Source organism: Sus scrofa, chromosome 8 (genome assembly GCF_000003025.6).
Source record: "Sus scrofa isolate TJ Tabasco breed Duroc chromosome 8, Sscrofa11.1, whole genome shotgun sequence".
Lineage (NCBI taxonomy): Eukaryota > Metazoa > Chordata > Mammalia > Artiodactyla > Suidae > Sus > Sus scrofa.
Genome location: NC_010450.4, coordinates 62464355 through 62485034, shown reverse-complemented (window position 1 = coordinate 62485034; position 20680 = coordinate 62464355).

The following is a 20680-nucleotide window of genomic DNA, read 5'->3' as shown; positions in this document are numbered from 1 at the left end:
AGCAGTGGGCAGCATTCAACGCGGGTAACTCATACAGTCTTCATGCTAGGAAATTAAATTTTTGGATAACTTTAATAACTCCTAGGATAAAATATGAGGTGATTATTTCTTGACAAATACACCCATTTCTGCATTTTGAAATGACAACCTGATAAAACACATAGAACATGTTTAAATATGAACTTTATTCTGTCTCATCAAATTTTCAAGTTTAGTAATTATATCTGGTTGTTTTTTCCAAGTTTACTCATATACTGTAACTGAGCAGATGCTGCTGGTGCCCTGTGCTTTATTCTGTTCTGCTATACCAGTCTCCAGTTCCTTAAGCAGACAACTTGAGGAATGATTCTGCAAGCCTCTGATGAAGTCCTGATGGTATCAAACTCACATGGACCACAATCACCTTGAAAATGGAGCCTTATATTAGCTTTTCCTTCCTAACTATCTACCGTCTCTCAACTGGCTTTCTGGAATTGCTTTCCAAAAAAAAAAAAAAAAAAAAAAAAAAAACAAACAAACAAACAAACAACAACAAAAAAACACAGAACAAAGCCATTGTCTTAATGATCAATTATGTGGGAAACCCAAAAGAAAGCACTTCCCTGTCTCACTCCTTACACAAATTAGCAAATCAACAGATTTAGCACCTACTTGAATATAATACAATCACTTATTTATTTTACAAATGAATGGATTCTGTCTTTCTTTCCTGGATGTCTCTGTATTGTTAGCCACTCCTCTACTCTTATCAACAGTGGTGGCTTCTGTTTGCTTCCATTTACTATCCTTAACTGCTTTTGTCTCTCTCACCTATTATAAAGTGCTTATTCTTTAATATTTGTCCCTCAGCTCACTCTCTCTCTCCTAAAAGTTTGTTTTAAAGATCAAATTTTATTCTGTAAATAACTACCAAAAAAGAAGAAAATAAGATATACCTTCTAATTGGTCTCATTGTTTTCACCCTGTCTCAATCTAATTAGTCCTCATAGCAACCAAAGAAATTTATTTAAACTAAACATATACTTATGTTAATCTTCTGCTCAAAATAATCATATTTTTGCTGCTATGCTGACTTATTTAGTTGTACATCACAGAACATTATATTCCTTTTAGGTAGCATTTATGATTAGTTTAAATCATGGAGATTTGCCCAACTCTGTGTTTAATGGTTGTCTTTTCTACTGAGAATTACATAAAAAATAGTTTAAGTGTGTTAACAATGAGACAATCATTTATTCCAAAAGGGGTTTAAAGAGGTAATTAGAGCTCCTTCCATGGTATAAATCATAAAAATGTTACAATATTCAATCAAGTATTTCTGGCAATTTGCTGAATATCTTAAATCTCATATAAACATCACAACAATATTTTGAAGTAGTTACTTCACCACCCTAAGCTCCAGTGGGCTAGGGATTATAATATTGTGTGTTACAGTATCACCTGTCACACATTGAAACTAGGGGGTCAATAAACATCAGCTAGACAATGGATTGGATGTCCAGACTGATGATGCCAAATTCACCAAGAGGCTACAAATGGACTTATTATTCACATAATAAAGCTTTCTGAGGAGAATAGGTTGAAATGATTTGAGGGGGACAGAGGGTAGCTACAGAGTGGAACAAGGGAAAAGTTGCTGTGCACAGGCTGAGTGTTTGTGAGTTCTGAATTTACCAGTGCCAAAGAAGAGAGCTCATTGGCTTTGCTAGCTTACTGGATTCCAGAAGAAAGGGGCAGTGTATGGGGAGTGCAAGGGGGGTTGGGTAATGGCTTGGAAGTTATCAGAATGTGTATTACAAAATAAATAACTAAATAACTTTCCCATACTTTGTCACTGTAATGTAAGCAAATATTTTCCTTACATTAAAAGAAAAAAAATTCTCAGTGTGTACAGTTACACTGTGGATAGGTAAGTTTTCAGGCATGAATTCAAGCCTTGTGTCTCTAAAGCCTATGGTTGTTAACAGCAAGGCCATGCCCATAATCAATTGAGATGGCATTTTATTGTTCTTTACACTGTGTTACATACATTTATTTCACTTTCAGAGGACTTTTAAAGGGCAGAAGCAAAGTCGGTAACAAGATAAAACTAGTAATAAATGGAGAGGATATAAATTATCAAAAGAAAAGAGTGACCATCAGAGAAATGATAGCAAATGTACTGAAGATAGTCTTTTGGTTTAAGAAAGCAATTTTTATTTTAAAAAGAATTAATGGGACTTCTCTTTAATTCAACATATTAAACACATGTACTTACCAATTCTTCCTATTTGAATCCCATTCAAAATAAAAAGTATTAAAAAGCCTATATCCTAAAGGCCAAAGATTATGAATATATATAAAACAGCCAAGTTTTGGAATCTGAAAAGGATATCACCTAATAGCATATGACAGAAAATTGAAACATAATCTACAGAGAGTTAAATGAAGCCGGCAAATTCTCCCTGCAGAGCCTCCAAAAGCTCCAGAATTTGAAGCACTGGGCTTCTCTCAGGCAATTTTCTTAGTTGGGCGGACAAAACAGGAGAACTGACATAAAAATCTCACAAAGCATTTGTTTGCCCCACATCCTTCCCCTCTGCAAATTTGCCCAGAGGTTCTCCAAGTCATCTCCCCAAATTTACACAGCTTGACTATACATCACTCTATCAGAACTTTCTGGAATTATTCAGTCAGAGGGTCTCTGGATTCCAGGCAAGCTGCACATGAGATGGTACTTTAAGAGAGATTGAGAACTATATACCAAACATTTCTCCTCTAGGGTCTTTGGAGAAAGTAGTAGCCATGCTTTAATCATTCAAAAAGACATTTGAAAGATCCCTCTTCTGCTCTCAGAAGAAGTAACAAGCACAAGAGAAAGAGATACTCAGATTCTGATAATTGGCAATCCACATCATTATTGTGATGCCTACACTGTGGCAACCATATTCTATGCACATAAAGTTTACCATTACATTCTGATTCATTTAATTCAAATAAATCAAGACCTCAGACAAAGATAACCACATATTTGAAGAATGCATTTGATTAAAAACTAAAAAAAAATTTGAAGTTATAAACAATTCAGAGAAATTAAAATAGTCAAATTTCAATAATATATTATTCATACACAAAAAGACCACAGAAAATTTTATATTCATGAAATAATACCAGAACAAAAATGAAAAAACAGAGCACTTTCAAAAATATACCACAAGGATCTAAAATACAATAAGAGAATTTTTAAAATAACAAAAGGGTTGGAAGATTCAATTGAGAAGAACTCATAAAGAGTAAACTCAAACTATAAAGAATTTCTGGTTCCCCATGTAAGAGGTTTGGAAACCACCTTTCCTTTATAACAAATAAAAATCTAAACCAACTGAAAAATCAATAACTCTTCTTAAATCCACAAGAAAGGAGAGGACACAGGGTACATTGCTACCTCCCAAGACCAGACAGACGAATACAGAGTCTTGGCTTACCTGAGCAGAGACTCAAAAGCAGAAAATGCCACAGGAACCAGTGCTGGGATAGGAAAACTTGAATTGTATGTTGTTGATGAATTGCTGGAGGCTCAGTGAAGACAACACTGAGAGTTAAAGACTCCAGGGAGACACAGTCAAAGGGGTGCCTCCACAATAGTGCGAACTTTATCTCCAGGAGCTAGACAAATGTCCCACAGTAAATATCTTTTAGAAGTTCTCCAGCTTCCTGCAAAGGGAAGGGAAAAGAAACCATTTTGAAACACGTCAGAGCACTTCGTTCTTCTTAACAAGGCCTGTACTCAGGGGAAACCAGTTAACCTGAGCCTAACCTGAGTGGTATTATCAGAGCCGAACTGACCTGAAAGGGAAACAAGAAACTCAAGCTGGCTCTAGCCATCCTTATTACAAATGAAAAACACCAGTGAAGTGCACAGTCCAGAGGCAGAAACTATTAAAAGACTGGGAGCTAATCACAGGCTTACAGAACATTCCCCCACACACCACTACATTAGGAACTGCCTATTCACAGCAATTTGGTTGTTGCTATTGTTTTGATGAGAGGTTTTGTTTTTGTTTTCACCAAATATATCATGTTGAAATCAAGAAAAAATTATAAGGCATAATAAAAGGTCAAAAACAAAACAAAACAAAAAAACTCACCTTTTGAAGAGACAGATCATGCAACAGAACCAGAAATGGTAGGGATATTGGAATCAACAAACCAGAAATTTAAAAAAAAAACTGTGATTATTATGATGAGGAACTAATGGATAAAGTAGAGTATGCAAGTAGAGATGAGCAATATAAGTTAAGAAATTAAAATCCTCAGGAAGAAAAAAAGAAATGCCAAAGATAGAAAAGAAGAAAATTTCCATCACAAAATCAAAGAATGCTGTTACTGGGTTTATTAGTAAATTGGACACAGCTGAGAAAAGAATCTGTGCTAGAAGATATATCAACAGGATCCTCTAAAAATGAAAAACAAAGAGAACAAAGAATTAAAAAACAAGTCAGAATAGGATATTCAAGGACTATGGAAAACTATAAAAGTTATACATGTAATGTGAATATCAGAAAGATAGAAAATCAGAGAAGAAATATTTGAAACAATGACTGAGAATTTCTCCAAATTAACATAAGACACCAAACCACAAATATGGGAAAATTATAGAATGCCAAGCAGTTCCAAAGTATAGAAAATCAAAGATAAAGAACAATTTTGAAAGAAGCCAGTGGGGGAGAAGGGGTGGGGACAAGAAAATGCCTTACCTATAGAGGAACAATGATATAAATTATACCCAACCTCTCCTTAGAAACCCATGCAATTGAGAAGAGAAGGAAATAAAATATTGAAAATGCTGATGGGAAAAAAACAGCAAACTAGAATTCTGTACCCAGCAAAATTATCCTTCAAAAGTGGAAGAGAAATAAAAACTCTTTCAAAAGAAATACAAATTGAGAAAATTCATAGACCTGCTTTGGAAGAAATGTTAAAATAAATTATTTAAAGAAAAGAGAAACAATATGGTCAAAAATTCAGGTTTACATAAAGAAAAGTATCAAAAATGGAAAATGTCGAGGTAAGATAGAAACTGATTTTTTTTTGTATTCTTAATTGATCTAACATATTTTTCAAAATAATAATACCAAAATATATCTGATTATGTATATATAATATATATATTTATATATACTCATTTATGCTTGTATATAAGTGAAATAACTGACAATTATGATATAAGGAATGGAGGGGAGGAATAGGATTATTTGGCTTTTATAAGGTACTCACACTACTTGCAAAGTCATATCGTGTTATTTGAAAGTGGACACGGATAGTTGTAAATGTATATTACAAACACTAGCACAATCACAAAAAAGTAAAAAAAATTTAAAGCAATTTCCTAGAGGAGGGGAGAAAATAGACATGTAAAATATTCAATTAGGAGTTCCCTTCCTGGCTCAGTGGTTAACGCACCTGACTAGGATCCATGAGGAGGTGGGTTTGATCCTTGGCCTCTCTCAGTGGGTTAAGGACCCGGGGTTGCTGAGAGCTATGGTGTAGGTCACAGACATGGCTTGGATCCCGAGTTGCTATGGCTGTGGTGTAGGCCAGCAGCTCCAGCTCTGATTCGACCCCTAGCCTGGGAACCTCCATATGAGGTGAGACACTAAAGAAAAAAAAAAAAAATTTCAATTAAAACTACAAAGGCAGAAAAATAGCAGAGGACAAAAATGGAACAAACAATAAGGCTAACAAATAAAAAACTGTAGCAGATGCAATAGATATTAACCCAAATACATCAATAATCACTTCGAATGACAATGGTCTAAATGCACCAATTGAAAGACAGATTATCAGAGTGGATCAAAGAAAACATGATCCAACTCTTAAGTTGTCTGAAGTAAACCCACTTTAAATGCATAGACATATATGGAATAAAAGCAAATGGATAAACTATGTTTTTTACTAATGTTTCATAAGTCCCTTATATAAGTAAAAAGCAAATAATTAGATTAAAAATGGGCAGAAGTTTTGTTTTTTTTGTTTTTTTTTTTTTGTTTTTTGTCTATTTGCCTTTTCTAGGGCCACTCCTGTGGCATATGGAGGTTCCCAGGCTAGGGGTCTATTCAGAGCTGTAGCCTCTGGCCTATGCCAGAGCCACAGTAAGCAGGATCTGAGCAGCGTCTGTGACCTACACCACAGCTCACAGCACTGAGGAAGGCTAGGGCTTAAACCTGCAACCTCGTGGTTCCTAGTTGGATTCGTTAACCACTGATCCATGACAGGATCTCCAGGGCAGAAGATTTTAATAGACATTTCTTCAAAGAAGACATACAAATGACCAACAGGAATATGAAAAGATGCTCAACATTGTTAACCTGGGAAATGCAAATAAAAACTACAATGAGATATCAACTCATATCTGTAAAAATGACTATTATCAAAAAGAAAAAAAAAGCTAACAACTGTTGATGAGGATGTGGAGGAAAGGGAATCTTTGAGGACTGTTGATGGGAATGTGCATTGGTAAAGCAAACACTGATAAAGTATAAAGCTTTTTCATGATTCGGCATTCCTACATTAGGCTATTTATCCTAAAGAATTCAATATTTTCAAAGATATATCTGTATTCACACGTTAACTGAAAAATTATTAAAACAGCCAAGATATGGAAATAACCTGTGTCCACTGAAAGATGAATGACAAAAGAAAAACAGAAAAAATATACTATACATGGAATATCATTCAGCCATAAAAATAGCGAAATCCTTTCATTTGTGACAATATGAATAGACTGTGAGAGCATTATGCTAGGCCAGGCAAAGAAAAATACTGTTCAATCTCATGTATATGTGAAATCTAAAAAAAGCCTAATTCATAGAAACAGAGAGTAGAATGGTGGTTGCCAGGGACTGGAGTTGGGGAGAAATGGGGAGATGTAGGTCAAAGGGTATAAACTTTCAATTATAAAATTAATAAGTTCTGTGAATGTAATGTACAGCATGGTGATGGTAGTTAACAATACTGTGCTGGACACCTGAAAGTTTCAAAGAGAGTAGATATTAAATATTCTTACTACCAAAAGAAGGTAATTACATAAGGTGATGGACATATTAACCAACTTTCTTGTGGTAATAATTCTGCAGCTTATACATGGGTAAAATCACATTGTATGTCAAACTTATACAATGTAATATACCAATTATATTTCGATAAAGCTGGGGGGGATTAAAAAGTTGATGGAGATAATTATAACATGCTAACACTAATTTTAAAAAGCCAAATAGCTGTATTAATTTAGATAAAGCAAACTTCAAAGTAAAGGTTACCAGAGATAAAAATGGCATTACAGTTAGTTGTCCCTTCAACAAAATGGGTTGGAACTGTGTGGGTCCACTTATATGAGGATTTTTATTTCAGGAAATATATAATATACTTTACATGGTTGGTTGAATCCATAGGTTCAGAACCACAGATATGGTGAGCTAACTGTAAAGTTATATATAGATTTTTGACTGTGAGGGGGCTTGGTGCCCCAACACATATGTTGCTCAATGGCCAACTTTACATGATGCTAAAGGCATCAATTCTCCAAGAAGACATAACAATTCTTACAATGTATACACCTAACAACAGAACATCAAATGATGTTAGGCAAAAACTGAGAGAACTGAAAGGTAAAATAGATAAACCCACTATCATAGCTGGAGGCCTCAACAGCCTTCTCTCCAAAATGGACAGACCAATAAGGATACAGTCAAACTCAACAATACCATCAATCAACTGCATATAATGGACACGTACAGACAACTGCAACCAACAACAGCAGAATACACAGGTTTTTTTTTTTTTTTTTTTTTTTTTTTTTTTTTTTTTGTCTTTTTGCCATTTCTTGGGCCGCTCCCGCTGCATATGGAGGTTCCCAGGATAGGGGTCGAATCGGGCTGTAGCTGCCGCCTAGGCCAGAGCCACAGCAACGCAGGATCCAAGCCGCGTCTGCGACCTACACCACAGCTCAGGGCAACGCCGGATCGTTAACCCACTGAGCAAGGGCAGGGATCGAACCCACAACCTCATGGTTCCTGTTGGATTCGTTAACCACTGCGCCACGACAGGAACTCCCAGAATACACAGTTTTCTGAAGCTCACGTGTAACATTCACCATAAAACACATTTAAAAGAATATAAATCATATAATGTCTTCTTCAGACCACAATGGTATTAAGAGAGAAATCAATAACAGAAAAATAACTGGAAAACTCCAAAATACATGAAAATTAAAGTACATGTGTACTCTTAAATAACACATAAATCAAAGAAGAAATCTCAAGAGAAATTTTAAAACATTTTGAACAAAATAAAATGCAGAAAAATCAGGCCTTAATGGGAAATGTATAGCATTGAATGCACATATTAGAAAAGAAGAAATATTTAAATCAAAACTCTGAGTTTCTACTTTAAGAAAGAAAAGTATAGCTAGAAGATAAAAGCAAATTTAATCCAAGGTAAGCAGGAAAAGGTAAAGAATAAGAACTACATCAGATTTCAATTAAACAGAAACCAGAACATCAATAAGAAATTCACAGAAACCAACAGCCTTTTTGAAAAGACAAATAAAATCAGTAAGCCTTTAGTTAGGCTAGTTATGACAAAAACAGGAGAGCAAACAACTAATACTATCAGAAATGAAGACAGAATATCACTCCAGATCCCCTGGCCATTAAAAGAATAATAAAGGAATAATATGAACAACTCTATGCCCACAAATTTGATAATATAGGTAAAATGTGCTAATTATTTGAAAGATACAATCTGCAAAAATTCACACAAGAAGAAACAGATAATCTGAATAGGCCTTTTAAAGAAATTAAATCCATACTTACTAACCTTCCAAAATAAAAAGCACCAGGGCCAGATGGTTTTGCCAGTGAATTCTAACAAATATTTAAGAAAGAATTTATGTCATTTCTCTTCAATCCCTTTAGAGGATTGAAGCAGAATAGATACTTCCTCGTTCTATGAAGCCAGCATTACCCTAATAACAAAGTTAAACAAAGACATTATATGAAAAGAAGCTTTCCTACTAATATCAGGTATAATGGAAGGATGTCCTTATTACAACTCCTTTTCAATATCATTCTGGAAGGCCTTGCTAATGCAACAAAGCAAATGGAATGAAAGGTATAGAGATTCAGAGGAAAGTAAAATAAATAAATAAATAAATAAATAAATAAATAAAGAGTCTTTGCGGATGATAGGATCATCTATGTGGAAAATCTGAAGCATCCACAAGAAAATTCCTAGAGCTAGTGTCTGATTCTAAAAAGGCTGCACTGCACAAGATTAATATAAAGTCAATTACTTTCCTCTATACCAGAAATGAACAATTGGAATTTGGAATTAAAAATACAATATCATTTCCATTAGCTATCCTGAAATTAAATACTTAGGTACAAATATATAACAAGATACATGCAAACTCATATGAGGAAAACTAAAAATCTCAGGAAATAAAAGAATTAAATTAATGGAGAGAGATTTCATGTTCATGGATAAGAAAACTCAATATGTCAAAATAGCAGTTTTTCCAAAGTTGATCTATAGGTTCAATAAAATCCCAATTAAAATCCCAGCAAATTATTTATGAATACTGACAAACTGATTCTAGCATTTATATTGAAAGGTAAAGGACTCAGAATAGCCAACAGAGTATTCAAGAAGAATATAGGTGGATGACTAATACCACTCCAATTCAAGGCTGATCACAAACTTACAGTTACCAAAAACACATGGTAATGACAAAAGAATAGACAAATAGATTGACAGACCAGAAGAGAGAGCACAGAAATAAACCCTCATAAATACAGTCAAGCTATTCTGACAAAGAAATACAGACAAAAGAGTGGATACAAATAATCATTTTAGCAAATAGAGTGGAAACAACTGGACATCCACATGCAAAATAATGAACCTAGACACAGACCTTACATTCTACACACAAAATTAATTCAAAATAGTTACAGACTGAAATGTAAAATGTGAAACTATAAAATGTCTAGAATAGAACATAAGAGAAATCTTAGACGACCTTAGGTATGGTAATATCTTTTTGGATACAACACCAAAGACATTTGATTCATAGAAGAAATTATTGATAAGCTGGATTTTATTCACATTAAAGACTTCCACTCTACAAAAGATGGTGCCAACAGAATGAGAAGAGAAGCCATGGACTGGAAGAAAATATTCCAAAAGATACATCCAATGAAGAACTATTACCCAACATATGCAAAGAACTCTTAAAACACAACAATAAGCGAACAATAACAATCCCATCGTGGTGCAGTAGAAACAAATCGATGAATCCATGAAGATGCAGGTTTAATCTTAGATCCCTTGCCCTGCTCAGTAGTTAAGGATCCTGCATTGCAGTGAGTTGCCATGAGCTGTGGTGTAGGTCGCAGACGTGGCTCAGATCCAGCATTGCTGCAGCTGTGGTATAGACTGGCAGCTGCAGCTCTCTCTGATTTGACCCCAAGCCTGGGAACTTCATATGCTGCAACTGCGGACCTAAAAAAAAATTCAAAGACCTTAATGGATACCCCAACACAAGAAATAAGATACACAGATGTCAGCTCAATAAACATGACAAACAGATGCCACTGAGCATGTTACAAGATATCCTACATCATATGCTATCAGGAAAACAAGTTAAAACAACAATAGGATACGACTATATAACTACTGAAATGAACAAAATCCAGAACAGTGCAAATTCCAAGTGCTGGCAAGGTGAAAGGAAGTCTTATTCACTGCAATTGCTAAGGCAAAATAGTATATCCACTTTGAAGAGTTTGGTGGTTTCTTAGAAACTTAAAGATACTCTTACTATATAATCTAGAAACAATGCTCCTTGGTTTTACCTAAAAGGTGCTGAAAATGTATGCCCATGCAAAATGCTGCACACAGGTGTTTATAGCAGATTTATTCATAATTGTCCAACCTTAGAAGCAACCAAGATATTTAGTTAAGTTCATCAATTCTAAGATGAGTCCAAGAAGTCACTAATTTCAGTTTCCCCATTTTATTCCATATGTGTTGTAAGAATGGGATGTTGACTTCTGTTAAAAAATAAACTGAGACATCTTCAAATTTTCAAGAGTTTATTTGAGCATACATGGATTTGAATCAGGCAGCTCCAAACCGAAAGTGGTTAGAAATAGTCCACCAACAGAAGCTGGAGGAAACATTTTTATAGAAAGGATATAGGACCAAAGTAAGGAAATTATTTGATTAGTTGTTCTGAAATTTTATTTCCTGGATTCAAATGTACTGACTCTGGCTCAGGTTTTGGTTTGCTTATGTAGGTTACCAAGACATTAGAAACACCTCAGTCCAATAGCCTCCTTGTTTACTTTAACATTCTAAGCTTTTTAAATTTCAAAGATGAAAACAGAAGTCCCATATATTGCTATTTTAAAAATAAATTGAGCTTTATTAAATAATACTTACATTTTACTAGCTAAGTGATAAAATATTTTAAGTAGACATTTTGTTAAATACTCACAAATTATAATAGCCACATATTTTATTCTCGATACAGTATAACTACTTGTGTAGTAAAATAAATTAACTAAAATTAACCTATTTTATTTTCATCATATACTTGTCAAGATCTATTGCCATTCAAATTTCAATTAGAAATAGGAAAAAGATTCTCTGAACCCCATAGGATGCCTACATGAATACACAATACAAGTATTGTCCATTTTTCCTTAAAATGAATGGAATGCTAGTTAAATGCACATAGCAATTATAGCCAATTATAAATCAGAAGAGAACTATATCATTTAAAATCATTCCATTTAACTTCAGAAAATGTGATGAAAATCTAAAGAGCTGGATAATAAACTAAATCTAAATAATGAAGAGCACTTATTCCCTAAACACTGAACATACTGTATTACAACGTGAAATTCAGAATATTTTTGCGACTAAATAACTAGCAATACTCTCCGAAATAATAAATTGCCAAGAAAACGAATCTTCCCCTTTTCAAATTAAGCACCAAGGGAAATGCAGTTAAATCAAAGCATTTCTTTTATTTGTTTAAGCATTCATTATAGACCACAGATGGTTTAAAACTATGGCTTTGCCATTTAGATCTTTTACAACTGTTCTGTTTCCTAATTAGTAAATGAAACAAGAAAAAAAATGTCATGTTTAGTTAACAGATTTGCCCATTCACAGGCATATCAAAAAACTGTAGCTTTTCAAATTTAGATGAGAGCAATTAAATACTTATAATAATTACAGATTAATAATTCTTCCTTAAATATGAATTATTATATTTGATTAGAACTGTATTATAGAATTTTATTATAAACTAATTTTCATATATTTTAAATATATGTTAATTGGGGCAGAAGTTCAGGTCTAGGTTTTTACTGAATTATTTACAAAGAAAACTTTAAGGGAAATATTGGGAATTAGTGACATGGACACTGAATAAAATGCTTAATGAGTATCACATTCTATTTAATAGGTAAATAGAAGTTATCAGAGAACACATAGCTCATTCTTTACAAAAGAAATTCTGTACAATTCAAGCCATTAAAAACTATAACTGTGTTTAATTAAGTTAATGTTTTTTCAGTATTTTCAGTTTATATTTCACTATTCATATAATTATCACCCAGACGTAACTACCATAAGCATGTAGACATGCATAACATAGAGAGTATTAATAAATAGGCCGAAAGACATTTACTATTTACTCAAAGAAGACTGAAGATAGAAGTGATAAAATATGTAAGGATAAATTAAAACAACAGAAAAACAATCTTAAAGGAAGGTACATAGTTTGGTTTAAAAATAATATGTAGCTATATATAGACATATATACATAGACATATGTGCATATATAACATGTAAAGAGTTATACATAAAATGTAAAAATAATAGTAGCAAGAATGCAAATTTGAGTCTATAATGTTTTTACTGCTTATTTAGGTTGCTTATTGACTGATGCAGTTCTATCCTTTTGATGGAGATTTTGGACTTAAAGACATTTTTGGGCTCTTAAGACTTCGCTGAATTACACCCTTAAACTTTTAGGAGTTTCTGGCCTGCTGAAATAAATTATTTTAAGGAAAGAGAGAATCAAGCAGTGAATCTGACCCTGCAGTGAATTTTTAGGACCATTTTTGAAAATGAGCAATGTTTCCTCTACCTGTCAAGTCTCAGTAATACACAGGCCTAAGTAGCTGAAAAGGAATGAAATGTGTAAGAAAGAAAGTAAAACAAAGGCAAAAGAAAAATACCAAATGTATATTTTAGTAAATATGAAAGACTTTGCCAGTGGCATAACTCTGTTTCAGTTTTCCTTGGTGTGTGTGTAAGAGAAGCAGAGGTGCCCTTCCCGATTTTTATTTTTGGAAAAGAACCCCAGGCAGTTTTAGCATCTTTAGGACCTAATTTCTTTCAATTAGTTAGACAACTGTGATTTCTGACAGACATGGGCGTAACCTGGAGATGACTTGAGACAGACTACAATGAGCTTACTCAGTAGGAAATTGTCCTATTGAAGGAGTAGTTCTAGCATTTGACTGAGCAACAAATTGTTGGAAGCACATGTTTGGTAACATGTGGAAATCCACAAATTCATGACGTGCACTTTATACAGAACTGATTTTTTGGGTGAGTGTAATGGAGCTACAGAAGGTATGTGTTTGGCTTCTAATGTATTCCCATCTGTAGCCTGAGGCTAGATGGGGTATGAATGTAATACGGTACATTAACCAGCTTTTGTTGTGTAACAACCACAGCTTATAGCAATAATTATTCATTGTATATCATTTGTTGAAATGATAACACTGTCCTTCTAGAATACGCAAATTTGCTGGGAGTGGGCTGCTCTAAACCGCAGACTGGGTTATCTGTGTTCGGCTGGGAAGGACTGAGATCTAAATATGCTCATGTGTCTCCCACAATGGATTAGCATCTAGGTTTTATTTCCATTCTGAAAGGCAGATATGCATGGAATAGAACTCACTCAGCCTCACATGAATCTGCTCAACTCAGACCCACAAATACCACGTGATTAAGCGTTAACATTGAAGGGGCAGGGCAATATCTGCTTCCCACTGGGGCCCAGGAGGAGGGAGCCAATAGCTGAAGGGAATCTGCAATGATACGGCCCTCTTATCACTAATATTCTCTGCTTTCTCACATAAATATGCATTTATTTTCATTTCAAGACCTCATCTCAAATGTGTCATTGTTCTCTACATCAAAGCGAAGTACCAGGATCTTATAATCTCTATCATGTCCAGATGTGGTTCCACACTAGAGACATAAGTTAAAAAGACAAGAATTCTGGTCGAACTCCTCCAACTTTTGCTTTCTCCACCCCACCCCCCGGGCAACACACACACACATACATAGGCACACATACATTCAACCAACTAGGGATAGAACAAGGACAGAATTCTTATAATAAATCGTTCCATTCTAAAAACGCAATAGAGGGAAATAACAGCAAATACTGGCCCTGGTTCTTCTGCCTGCCTGAGTGCTCTCCAGTCCATTGAGCTATACTCTGAAAAGCTCTTTTTTTCCTTCTAAAAAGTTCATTAGCAACTTTTTTAAAGTTGCTTTTCTGGGGGCATAGAAGTGAACATAACTAATAACTTGATATTGTCTGTAGATATTTGGGTGCCCACAGATATTTTTATAAGTCAAGCAAACTCAGTTTCTTTTATAGGCTGGAAGCACTACTGCAAATGATGGTTTCTGAAATGTTTGCAGATATTGTGTGCAGTTGTTTCCAGTCAATTCCATGTGCTGGAATGCAGACATTAAGGCAACATTTCCATTAAAGAGCTGAACAGGTGAATAGAATGGAATTTAATAAAAGTGCATTTGAGTCTCTACAGATTTCACTGGGTTATGTCTTTAATCTTTTATGAGTCACTCTGTCCAAATGGAAGGATTTAGAAGCCATTTTATTTACTTATTTATTTTGAAAGCTGTTACTAAAGGGCCTGACTCTTTAGCATCACTATGCTTTGAATTGATCCTTGCTCTGAAGTGATGTTTTATCAATTGGCACAGGATATTAGAGACCATGTATTTTAATGACACTTTTGTCTGGGGAATACAATTTCACTTTCTAAATCTGAAACTTCTGGACTATTTCCTCTACAGTCTGGCAAAATAGTAATAACTTTTCTGAGTTCATCTCTTTCTTATAGTATCTTTTAAAATCCTATAAGCAACCACAAATAATTACTGCTAACAACTAATGTTTTCAATATTTGAGTCAAAATCTCTTCCAATGCTACAAGTTCTAGAAATAAATCTACTTGTTATTGGTCTTTTAAGTTACCTCAGCTGACAGTTTGCAAATGCTTCTAAGTATGTAATATGGGTCATTTTCCAGCTCCCAATAAGAGTGTGCACTGTACTCACTACATATTTTCAATGCCAGCATCACATAATTTAGTTTATTCTTATTCTACACTTCTTGGTATTAAAGTTTATATCAGTGGAATTTTTTTTAACAATTAAACAATTAGAATGACATCCAGAAAAAAAAAAAAATTCTCACTCTCTCTCTCTCTCTCTTTTTTTTTTTTTTTTTTTCTGTATATGAAGGTTCCCAGGCTAGGGGGCGAATTGGAGCTGTAGCTGCTGGCCTACACCACAGCCACAGCAATTCCAGATCCAAGCCATGTCTGACTTATGCCACAGCTCTTGGCAATGCCAGACCCTCAAACCCACTGAGCAAGCCGAGAGATCGAACCTGCTTCCTCACAGATGCTAGTCAGATTCGTTTCCACTGAACCACGAAGGGAACTCCTCACTCTTTTGAAAGTCTCTGCCAACAAGCAAGGCTAGGGGAAGCTTTAAGTTGTTTGAGTCTAGGTTTTCCATGTACTTTAATTCTCTGTAAAGCAACTATTACCTGAAGCCTTTCTTCTCATTACAGAAAGTAGAAGTTCAGGTTTCCCAATCCAAGCACATTTCAAGCCTCTGTTTGAATTAGTAGACATGATAGGTGAGCAGAATTATTCATAGGTGAAAGTTTGATTAAATGCTAAACTAGAAGGCATTAGAAACAGTGTACTATCCATAAAATATCTACACTTAAAAATTGATATCAAATGTGAGAACAAAACACTCGATTTCATTTATTGTTTGGTTTTCATAAGTTTGGTTTCTTCATCAAATTCAATGTATAATAACAAACTAATAAAACTTTATCGCACTTGAAAGTAACATTCAAACAACTCAAAAAGTCAACTATTTGGATAAGCAAATGAATGTATTCCTGTAATTGGCATTTAAAAACAATAATTTTATCCTCAGCATGAATGTTGCTTTTCTCATGCCTAGTCATTTACTTGCACAAAAAAATTCTGAAGGGGAAATATTTCAGAACTGATGTGACAGTATTACCTTCTTTTTATCCAAGACTTGTATAATGACATCCTATATTCTGGGCATTTTACATATTATTGGAGGGAAATAATACACTACAGGTAAAATTCCTTGATTTAGCAGTCAGGAATTTTACACCACAGCATAGTTAGTGACTGATAGTTCTTGACTGCAGAACTAGATCTTTGTTCTTCAGGTCTTTATTTTGATCCCTTCTACTTTTAGACACTCTAGATCCCATAAGCCTGTTTTGATTCTGCAATCAAATAATGAAAGCCTCCTTTTATCTAGCAAAATGATTATTTTATTGGACACGAGTCTGAGTCATTGGGAAAATATAGACCTACCTTAAGTTTATATGGTAATATAGTTATTCTTGTGAAGTTATTTGTATAAGGCATCAATTCTGTTTATTGTAAATGCTTTTGTGTGCTTTAAATGAAGAACATGTTATTCAAATTTAAGCATTTCAACTTCTTACAGACCAAGGCAATGCTTTTCACTGATGGATGGTATTTAATAGAGAACTCATTTAATGCCTAGTACTTCTGGACTTAATGTGAGTACTCAATAAGGAATTTTTTTTATGGTTACTAAAATGACTTTAGTTTAAAAATTCATGCTTACTCTTAATAATTCTCACATTCTTCTGAGCTTGTTTTTTGAAATATTGATACCTGACTTAAGCTAAAATATGTCTGGTGTAAATAAGTAATCAATTTACAAATTATTTTATTCCATATGCTTTTAACAACATTTTGTGAATTAACTCTTAGGCTCCTGAGAAACTTCCACATTCAAGAGCTTCCTTGATGATTTAGGAGTCAAGTCTAAATAAAAGCATTGACTGTCAAAGACAGGCTTGGTTTAAAAATAAGATAATTTGTGACAAGCACCTCTAGGAACTTTCCCTCTTGAGATATTAACTAAAAGGAAATCACTAGGATGTAACATACCTACTGTGGTTAAAATCATAGTCTTTAAATTATAATTATGGTAATGCATTCACTTACCTAGACTAATCTTGGAGTTTTTCTTTATTTTGTCTAAGTTACAATAGGTGATAGTAACTAAACCAAATAAATGTGTTTGTATACTTAGAAATTATTTATTTAAATATTATAAAATTTGCATTACCTGGAGTTTTACAGGAACTCAATTTCTACATTTGCATGCATGGTGGGAAGAAAAATGACATTAAAGATAAAATTAAAAAATACTCTATGAACCTGATGTCAGAAAAACTTGTAATAAAATATCGACTCTGGCACTGTTATTGCAATCATGAAGTAATTTGCTTAGGCCATATGAACCTCTCTCTCCTTACTGAAAATTGTGATAAAAACATAAATATTTTATGGGGAGCTCTTGAGAGAATCCTATTGAGCTTTGGAATATTCTGATCCCATTATATAATCTTCAATTTTTATTTTCAAATCAGAGGTAAAATATAGATTTCATTTTCTTAAAAAAAAAAAAAAAGAAAAACAATCTTGTCCCAAAGCATGTGAAAAAGTTCCTATGTGATACTTCAGGACAAGATAGTTGTTGTTTTTTTTTTAATGGAGTCTATATTTTACCTCTGATTTGAAAATAAAAATTGAAAATTATATAATGGAATCAGAATATGACACAGCTCAAAAAAGAGTTGCAAGATCAATCTTCCTCTTTGTTGTGTTTAAAAACTCACAAAATGTCCCTGTATCCTAAAAATGTCACCCAATCTGCTCTTTTAATACAACCTGGTCTGAATAATCATTATCAGCCAAAGAGCAAGTCAATCTAATTATAAAGCAATAGGTTTTAAAAGACAGTTCCAAATAATTACTGGAATAATGCCCCCAAATTTCCCTGTTGTTCTTTATTGCCAGATTGATAATGCAAAACACTCTTTTACTATTAAGTTGATTTTGAAGATTTTTAAAAAGGAAAGAGAAGGGAAAGATAATATTAAAAGTACTACTGTTTTTCTTAGAGGAATTTTTCATGTGCTAACACTTCCCAAGAGCATATAAAAGAATATCATTCTTAGAGACACCAGGGGGAGCTTCCTTGCCTAGCAAGGAAGTAAGGGATTGCTAACATAATTTTTCAAGAGAAGGGTCATTATGGTCCTACTATGGTTCCCATCTTTGGTAAGTGTGCACATAAATATTTCTTGAACAATTCAGTCCTAAGAACTCCTGAGGCATTCGATATATTTCCTCTGATTGTTGGTATATTTAAATCCTCCGAAAAGAATAATTTGTAACTAAGCTTTTTTGGAATAAATTCCCCCAAAATTTTACCTTATTTTTAAAGCACAAAGATATTTCACCTGTCAAAGCCAAATAAGTACAAATTGAACAGCCTAGCTTAAATAACGTTGCCACTGATGATGATTTCAAGTTACCTCAATACCTCTCCTCCCCTTCTAAAATTTCATCTTCACAATGTGATGTCATTTATATCCATATGCAAGTATACACCACCTTACATAGAGTGTACATTCATACCACCAGCTGGCTGTAACATACACACTCTTTCCCCTCAAGAGTGGGAGTAGTCTGTAGTTATAAATATCATTAGAAACTGGTTCTTCCAACTCTTACCAATACCACATAATCAGGCATGAATAGATGTGTGATATTCTCTCAGATATAAGAGCATTTTTTTGTCCTTTTAGAGCATATTTTTTCAATAGCTAAGATCCTTGCAATAACATATTAGAAAATAGAGATGTTAACCTTTCCATAGTTATAAGCATTTAAAAGTCACAAATTCAACTTTATCCTTATTTGAATACTCAGAACTAGCACAGCATTTGGCAATTGTGGCTGCACACTAGGTATTTATATTTTAATGTTCTTTAATTTGAAACAAAAAGATCTTGTATTTTAGCTTGCTTCTCCTATAAACATACCATGTTTAATTTTATAGTTATACATCTTTATTGTATAATATTTGACGTAGAGTTGTCTGTTTAATCTTTGTAGTTATATTTTTATCATTATGGGAGCATTTATGCTTCATCATTTTTAGCTATTGGTCCTCAATCTGATGATGCCCTGTCATAACACTTTATTCCTGATTTTTCTTTAATTTTGTTTAATATGTCACTACTCCACCTTGTACTCTCAAATTTCACTTGATAATTTTAAAATATAGTAAATTTATAACCCTTAGTAGGTAAATAGTTCTACATAATAGTTAAGAAAGAGAGACTTAAATCAGCATTCAAGGAGTTCTCATCATGGCTCAGCAGAAGTGAATCTGACTAGCATCCATGAGGATGCAGTTTCCCTGGGCTCAAACAGTGGGTTAAGGATCCCACGTTGCCATGAGCTGTGGTAGAGGTCACAGATGCAGCTCAGATCTCATGTTGCTGAGGCTGTGGTATAGGCCAGCAGCTATAGCTCTAATTCGAGCTCTAGCCTGGGAACCTCCATATGGCATGGGTACAGGCCTAAAAAGTCAAAAAAAAACAAAACAAAACAAAACAAAAAAATCAGCATTCAAGCAAGACTGGTTTTGAAATTTATATGTCACATTGGGTGACACAGTTAAACTAGTTATTTTTCAGTCTCTTTATATGTAAAATGAGAATGATAATATTTCCTAATTTACTGGACTGATATGAGGATTAAATGAGATCATAAAAATTAACTAGAACAGCTAATATGGGGTTTGTTTTCTTATAACAACTCTACCTTTTTATTAGTGAGTTTGTACCATTTACATTTATTGATTGCATTCCCATTCAATACATGGTTATTAAGTATTTATTTTATGCCAGGGAATTTTCTAGGCATTGAGGAGACTGATAAATTACCAGTCATGTTGTCTCATAAATGCTCATGCTTTCATAAGTATTACAATCTGTTGGATAGGTACAGACAATAAGCAATTCATCAAAAAATGAACAAGATAAACTTAGATCATTGTAAGTGCTGCAAATAACATCTGATGTCATAATGTAGCCATGAGGTAAAGTTCAAGGAAGACATCACTGAGGAGGTTAATTCTGAGCTGAAATATGAAAAACTGAAAGTATCTAAACACTAGAGATATCAGAGTAACTAATTCTAGGTACTGCAGCCTGTAACCTGTCTCCACAGAGGAACCCAGAACAAAGTTAGGGCTCCATTGTTTGTTCCCTTTTCTCAGGGATTATTGTGCATTGTATAATAGGGGAACACATGTTTATGGTTTTATTTGTTGCTTAAGGTGGGAGGGCGGACTCAGTCTCTTTATGTTTTGAATCCTCATTTTCAATGGGGGGGGCTTT